This window comes from Dendropsophus ebraccatus, chromosome 9, assembly GCF_027789765.1.
Source record: "Dendropsophus ebraccatus isolate aDenEbr1 chromosome 9, aDenEbr1.pat, whole genome shotgun sequence".
NCBI lineage: Eukaryota > Metazoa > Chordata > Amphibia > Anura > Hylidae > Dendropsophus > Dendropsophus ebraccatus.
In genome coordinates this window covers 48,345,984-48,353,709 of record NC_091462.1, presented here as the reverse complement: position 1 = coordinate 48,353,709, position 7,726 = coordinate 48,345,984, and the positions used below count along the sequence as shown (strand labels likewise).

Here is a 7,726-nt window from a genome sequence, read left to right as displayed (position 1 = left end):
AAGCAACCAATCAGATCATTGCTTCAGTTGTCAAACCTATAAGCACTTATCCGATTGGCTGCCACAATCATTGAACATAGCAACCAATCAGATCATTGCTTCAAGTGCCAAACCTATAAACACTAATCTGATTGGCTGCCACAATCATTGAACATAGCAACCAATCAGATCATTGCTTCAATTGTAAAACCTATAAGCTCTAATCTGATTGGCTGCCAAAGTAGTAAGAAAAACAAAGTGATGTCACAATGCCTCTTGTTGACATGACAACATCTCAAGGAAACAAAGATCAGATATACAGATCACATACACAGCCTGCTGCCACCAGAGAAACCACACCCCAAAATATACATCATAGGAGCGTCCTCCATCTACTGATACAAAGGCAACTCCACCTGGGACGTGATTGGAACAACATCCTACATGTGAATGCTGGAGTGCCACAGGATGGAGACCACTGAACCATAATACAGGTGGGACTGTGTGCAAGGTGTGGTGGGGATGAATGGTGAAGACAATGGGAAAAGTATAACATCTATTATGTTGTTTTCTAATAAAGGGATTAAATGCTGTTTCTTTGCGTTGTTACTGGATATGACTGTACTCTGAATATACCAGGTATGGTTATGGACACATCCATAATAACCTTCATTCTTGTATCCATGTTACACACACACACATGTATTAGTCATTGACATAAACCAGATTTTTAATTAAAAGGTTCGCTGGAAATAACAATGTTATAAAATGAGAGCTGGGCTCTGATTGGTTGCTATGGGAACGACTGTCGTTCTGTTAAACAGTGTTGATACACTTCCCATATGTTTCTTCTTTTTTTAAAGATGCCGAACACAGGAGAGAGAATGATCCTGGGGCAAAGGCTACAGGTGACGTCTATCTAACATTACTATAGGGGGATTGGGCAATTCTGCTCCAGTGTTGGACTGGGGTATCTGGGGCCCACCAGAGGAAATGATCCTGGGGGCCCACCAATGAAAAAACAGTGAGAAACTACATGTCAGTTAGTGTTAGTGCAGGTTCTAAAGCTAGGGGCCCACCGTAGGATCCTCTGGTGGGCCAGTCCGACACTGCTCTGCTCTGAACACTGGTTGCCTTAAGTTTGTATCAATGTTATTTATTAGAGGAATATGTGGTCAACAAAGCTTATGTGCTGGGGTAGCCATAATATAAGTTTTGCTAAATTTGTTGGGCAAAATAAAAAAAAAAAAAACCTCCTGATAAATACATTATTTGGAAAAAGAATACAGAATACCACAACTAAAGATGGTACACAATCTAGGGTTTCCCTTTGTAACACACTGTATTGCCAGGAATGAAAATCTAATAAAAGTCCTGGGACAAGTTACTATCGCCTAAGGGAAATACTCCAGCTAGGGATAAAGACTATTATACTTCCCATCATAAAAAAGGAAGATCTGGAGCAGATGACTAAAGCCAGCTGAAGCCGAAGACTGTTATCATATCTGTCATTTTTCACAACAGGCTATCTTCCAAATATTGCACATGTGAATGTTGTAAGCTGTGTGATAGTTGTGGATTATGTCTGTGATCATGTGCTAGAAGTAGCTGTAAATTTCATTCTGCATGAAGATGCAGTTGCCAGAAAGAAAGTTGAACAACAAAGAAGACCTGGGATAAATGACTACCGTCCTTGGGTAAGAAGCCATCTGAAGACGAAGACTCACATATCCACTATTTCTCACAACATGCTATCTTCCAAATATTGCACATGTGAATGTTGTATGATGTATGATAGTTGTGGCCTATGTCTGTGATCATGTGCTAGAAGTAGTTGTGGATTTCTTTCTCCTAGAAGATGCAGTGGCCTAAAATAAAATTGAATAAAAATGAAGACCTGGAACAGATGACTACACTCCTTTGGCAAGAAGTCATCTGAAGATGAAGACTGCTATCATTTCCATCATTTCTAACCACAGGCTATCTTCCAAATATTGCACATGTGACTGTTGTATGCTGTATGAAAGTTGTGGCTTATGTCTGTGATCATGTGCTAGAAGTAGCTGTGGATTTCTTTCTGCAAGAAGATGCAGTGGCCAAAAGGAAGACTAAACAAGAAGACCTGAGACAGAGGACTACCCTCCTTCAGCTAAAGATGAAGACTGGTATGCTACCCATCATTTCTCACCACAAGCTATCTTCCAAATATTGCGCATTTGAATGATTTATGCTGTATGAAAGTTGAGCATTATGTTTGTGATCATGTGCTAGAAGTAGCTGTGGATTTCTTTCTGCAAGAAGATGCCGTGGCCAGAAAGAAAGCTGAACAAAACAGAGGGCTTAGGATAGATGGCTACCCTCCTTTGGCAAGAAGACATCTGAAGTTGAAGACTAACATATCCGCTATTTCTAACCACAGGCTATCTTCCAAATTTTGCACATGTGAATGTTGTATGCTGTATGATAGTTGTGGCTTATGTCTGTCATCATGTGCTAGAAGTAGCTGTGGATTTCTTCTGCAAGAAGATTCAGTGGTCAGAAAGAAAACTGGACAACAAAGAAGACCTGGGACAGATGACTACTTCCTTGGGCAGGAAGCTATTTAAAGACGAAGACTGCTATCATATCCTCTATTTCTCACCACAGGCTATCTTCAAAATATTGCGCATGTGAATGTTGTCTGCTGTTTGATAGTTGTGGCTTATGTTTGTGATCATGTGCTAGAAGTAGCTGTGGATTTTTTTCTGCAAGAAGATGCAGTGGCCAGAAGGAAGACTAAACAAGAAGACCTGGGACAGAGGACTACCCTCCTTCATCTAAAGTTGTATGCTACCCATCATTTCTCACCACAGGCTATCTTCCAAATATTGCGCATGTGAATGTTGTATGCTGTATGAAATTGTGGCCTTTGTCTGTTATCATGTGCTAGAAGTAGCTGTGGATTCCTTTCTGAAAAAAGATGCAGTGGCCAGTAAGAAAACTGGATAAAAAAGAAGAAGCCTTCTAAAGACGAAAATTGCTATCTTCCAAATATTGCACATGAGAATGTTGTATGCTGTATGATAGTTGTGGCTTACGTCTGTGATCATGTGCTAGAAGTAGCCGTGGATCTCTTTGTATAAGAAGATGCAGCAGCCAGAAAGAAAATTGAACAACAAAGAAGACCTTGGACATTTGACTACCCGACTAAGACTTCGACTAAGACTGTTACCATCAGCCTCTGTGTGGCTGATGGGTGTGATCTTGTTCTACGGGTAGCTGCTTTTTTTTTTTTTTTTTTTTTTTTAAATCAAATGATGTATTGGAAGGATAAAAATATGTTAACACATTATATTTGTCATTTATGGGCAAGATGTTAGCTACAGGTGAAGGCTGTTATCATGCCTATATTTTCTTACCTGTATCTGCATTTTGTACATATGTATAAATTTTGGGTGTTCTATATAAGTAAAATAAGAGATTATGTCCTATATAAAGCAATACATGTGGTTGTGTAGATTTGGCTGTGTTCTGTTGAAAGATCTCACCATCTTTTAATGCTTCTCTTTCATTGTGAGCTGAAGAGAGAAACTGGGCTCTGGAGGACACATATGACACATGGAAGCTTCTCTGGTGTTCCTGGGACTCCGGACCTTAATGACAAATTGAACACAAGAACAAAGGGACACAGTATGAGGTTAGTTGGGGAAAGATCAGAAGCGATATTATAATATATTACTTTACTGAAAAGTTAGTAGATGCTGGGAACAGCCTCCAAGCAGATGTGGTTAGAAAATGTAATGTAACTGAATGTAAACCTGCCTGGAATTTACATATAGCTATCCTAGGATAATAATGAATTGAATAATAGAAAGACAGACTAGATGGACTAGTTGGCCTTTTTCTGCTGACAATCTTCTATGTTCCACACAGTAAATTCATACAGGAGGATGGTGGAGCAGTATCTGGAGCTTGGATTCCCACGCAGCTATGACTGTCCAGTCAGAAGTGGTTGTTCAGCCAAGTGTGATGGAAGAAGATCTGAAGCTCTTGAGATGCACTCCTACTATCAAGAAAGATGCTGGGTTATTTGTAAATTAAAACTATTGAACGTCTTATTTTTGTAATTTGTTTTATTGAATCTGACTTAAAGGGGTAGTCCACCCAAAAAATTTTTCTTTCAAATCAACTGGTGCCATAAAGTGCCAGAGATTTGTAATTCACTTCTATTAAAAAATCTTAAGTCTTCCAGTACTTATCAGCTGCTGTTTGTCCAGCAGAAAGTGGTGTTTTCTTTCCAGTCTGACACAGCGCTCTCTGCTGCCACCTCTGTCCATGTCAGGAACTGTCCAGAGCAGTAGCAAATCCCCATAGAAAACCTCTCCTGCTCTCTAGACTGTAAATAATACAACTTCCTGTTGGGCATACAACAGCTGATAAGTACTGGAAGGCTTGAGATTTTTTAATAGAAGTAAATTACAAATCTCTGGCACTTCATGGCAGCAGTTGATTTGAAAGAAATTTTTTTGGGGTGGACTACCCCTTTAAGCTGATGAACATGGCAGAATTTTTTGTAATGTTTTCAAAAACTTTCATTTCACTATCTATATTATAAAATAATCCTGAGATCTTCAGTTTTGTTTGCCTGGTTTAACCCTTTGAGGACCAGGCCCAAAATGACCCAGTGGACCGCGCAAATTTTGATCTTAGTGCTTTCGTTTTTCCCTCCTCCCCTTCTAAGAGCTCTAGCACTCTCAGTTTTCTATCTACAGGCCATGTAAGTGCTTTTTTTTTACAGGAATAGTTGTACTGTGTAATGGCGTCTTTCATTTTACCATAACATGTATGATGGAATTCCAAATATATTATTTATGAAGATATAAATAGGTGAAATCGTAAGAAAGAATGCAATATGGTAACGTTTGGGGGGTTCCTGTGTCTACGTAATGCACTATATGGTAACAGCGACATGACACTATTATTCTATAGGTCAGCCCGAACACAACCATATGCAGGTTACACAGATTCTCTAATGTTATATATATTTTTTTTTATGAAATCCTTTTTTTTGGCAATTAAATATTAATAAAATGGGCCTATTGTGACGCTTATAACGGTTTTATTTTTTCACCTATGGGGCTGTATGGGGTGTCATTTTTTCCGCCATGATCTCTAGTTTTTATTAATACCATATTTGTGAAGATCGGACGTTTTGATCACTTTTTATTGATTTTTTTTAATATATAATGTAACATAAAATCGGTAATCTGCGCACTTTTTCCCCTCTTTTCGTGTACGCCGTTTACCGGTCGCAATGACGCTTGTTATATTTTAATAGATCGGACAATTACGCACGCTACGGTATATTATATGTTTATCTATTTATTCATTTTTATATGTTTTATTTATATAATGGGAAAGGGGGGTGATTTAGACTTTTATTGGGGGAGGGGTTTTGGGGTAGTGTAATAGTGTTTTGAACTTTTTTTTTTTTACACTTTTGAAGTCCCTTTGGGGGACTTGTACATACATTAGTTTGATTTCTACACTGATGAATGCTATGCCATAGGCATAGCATTGATCAGTGTTATCGGCGATCTGCTCATTGAGCCTGCCTGTGCAGGCTTAGAGTAGCAGATCGCCGATCGGACCGCACGGAGGCAGGTGAGAGACCTCCAGCAGTCCGTTTTACCGATCGGGACCCCCGCAGTCACACTGCGGGGGTCACGATCGGTAAGTGACAGGGGACTCCCCCTGTCACTTACACTTAAACGCTGCGGTCGCGCCGCGATCGCGGCGTTTAAGGGGTTAATGACACGCGGCAGCGCGATCGCTGCAGCTTGTCATTACCGGTGAGGTCCCGGCTGCTCACTGCAGCCGGCCCCCACCTCCTATGAACCGCGCTCCGCTCCGGAGCGCGCTTCATAGCGGGAATAACACCCATGACGTAAGGTTACGTCATGGGTCGTCTGGGGACAGACTTCCATGACGTAACCCTACGTCCAGGGTCGTCTAGGGGTTAAAGGTCCCAATATACTTTAAACTTCAGTTGGCAGTACCTGCCACCAGTATAAGGTGTATGGGTGTCTCCCAACTGACCATTGAAAGATTATTAACCGTCATCTCCACAAAGAGAACAAAGGATCGTTTGGCCAAATGTTCCTGTGTTTAGGGAGTATGGGAAAGATAACTGCCGGCTGAACATTCGCTCGACCTTCAGTTATTGAAGGTGTATGGCCACCCTGAGATGAAGCTGAGACTTCTTGTTCTGCACAGGTCATTTCTCAGCAGTGCTCTTTTTATCAACACAGATGGGAGAACAGTGATAGGTGTAACAGCAGAAATCACTGACGCTAAATGCATACCTCCCAACTTTTGCTGGAAGGAAAGAGGGACAGTCAAGGCAATGGGCCACGCCCCCTATAGACACGCCCCCATAGCCACACCTCCATAACCGCATCACCTATTACCATTATATAGGAAACAAATTTTACCACCAGATCTTCACCACATAGTGACTTATCCCCCCTTATACCATTACTACATAACATCCACTATACACAGAGCAGTTCTCTCCCTCAGCACTGACCATATAGCGGTAGATGAGGCTGTATACCTGCTGTCCTTATAGGTGATTATATTGCAGTTATTCAGTGACTCACAGGGGACGTCTTCTCTTGTTGATCACTTTTGTGGTTCTTCGCCATCATGCACGGCCATCTTGAAAACCTCTCCGGCCATCTGCGAGACAAACATTTTAGGCTCCTCTCTCCAGTATCATCCTCATCTGCTTCACAGTAACTCTCTGTGCCCATATGGTACAGACCCCTCTGTGCCTCCATATCCCACTGTAGTAACCCCCATCTCCCCATAGGACACACTGTAGTAGCCCCCATCTCCCCCACACACTGTAGCAATCCCCCCTCTCCCTAGTAAATCCCCCGTAGTAATCCCCCATTTGTTAATCCCCCTGTAGTAATCCCCCCTCACTTTGTTAATCCCAGTGTAGTAATCCCCCCTCTCATCATAGGTCCCAGTGTAGTAATCCCCCCTCTCATCATAGGTCCCAGTGTAGTAATCCCCCCTCTCATCATAGGTCCCAGTGTAGTATCCCCCCCCCCCCATCATAGGTCCCAGTGTAGTATCCCCCCCATCATAGGTCCCAGTGTAGTAATCCCCCCCATCATAGGCCCCAGTGTAGTAATCCCCCCCATCATAGGTCCCAGTGTAGGAATCCCCCCCATCATAGGTCCCACTGTAGTATTCCCCCCATCATAGGTCCCAGTGTAGTATCCCCCCCCATCATAGGTCCTAGTGTAGTATCCCCCCATCATAGGTCCCAGTGTAGTATCCCCCCATCATAGGTCCCAGTGTAGTATCCCCCCATCATAGGTCCCAGTGTAGTATTCCCCCCCCCATCATAGGTCCCAGTGTAGTATCCCCCCCATCATAGGTCCCGGGGTAGTAATCCCCCCCCATCATAGGTCCCAGTGTAGTAATCCCCCCTCTCATCATAGGTCCCAGTGTAGTAATCCCCCCTCTCATCATAGGTCCCAGTGTAGTAATCCCCCTCTCATCATAGGTCCCAGTGTAGTAATCCCCCCTCTCATCATAGGTCCCAGTGTAGTAATCCCCCCCCCCATCATAGGTCCCAGTGTAGTAATCCCCCCTCTCATCATAGGTCCCAGTGTAGTAATCCCCCCTCTCATCATAGGTCCCAGTGCAGTATCCCCCCCCATCATAGGTCCCAGTGTAGTATCCCGCCCCC

General features: G+C 42.5%; 1 long non-coding RNA gene across 1 annotated transcript; it reads left to right on the top strand.

Annotated features, from left to right (window-relative positions):
* Positions 1 to 245: 245 nt before the first annotated feature.
* Positions 246 to 4,067, top strand: LOC138802079 (uncharacterized). The gene is made up of 3 exons (XR_011364681.1): positions 246 to 473; positions 843 to 3,655; positions 3,892 to 4,067. It is a non-coding gene; the product is annotated as an uncharacterized lncRNA (long non-coding RNA).
* Positions 4,068 to 7,726: the final 3,659 nt, after the last annotated feature.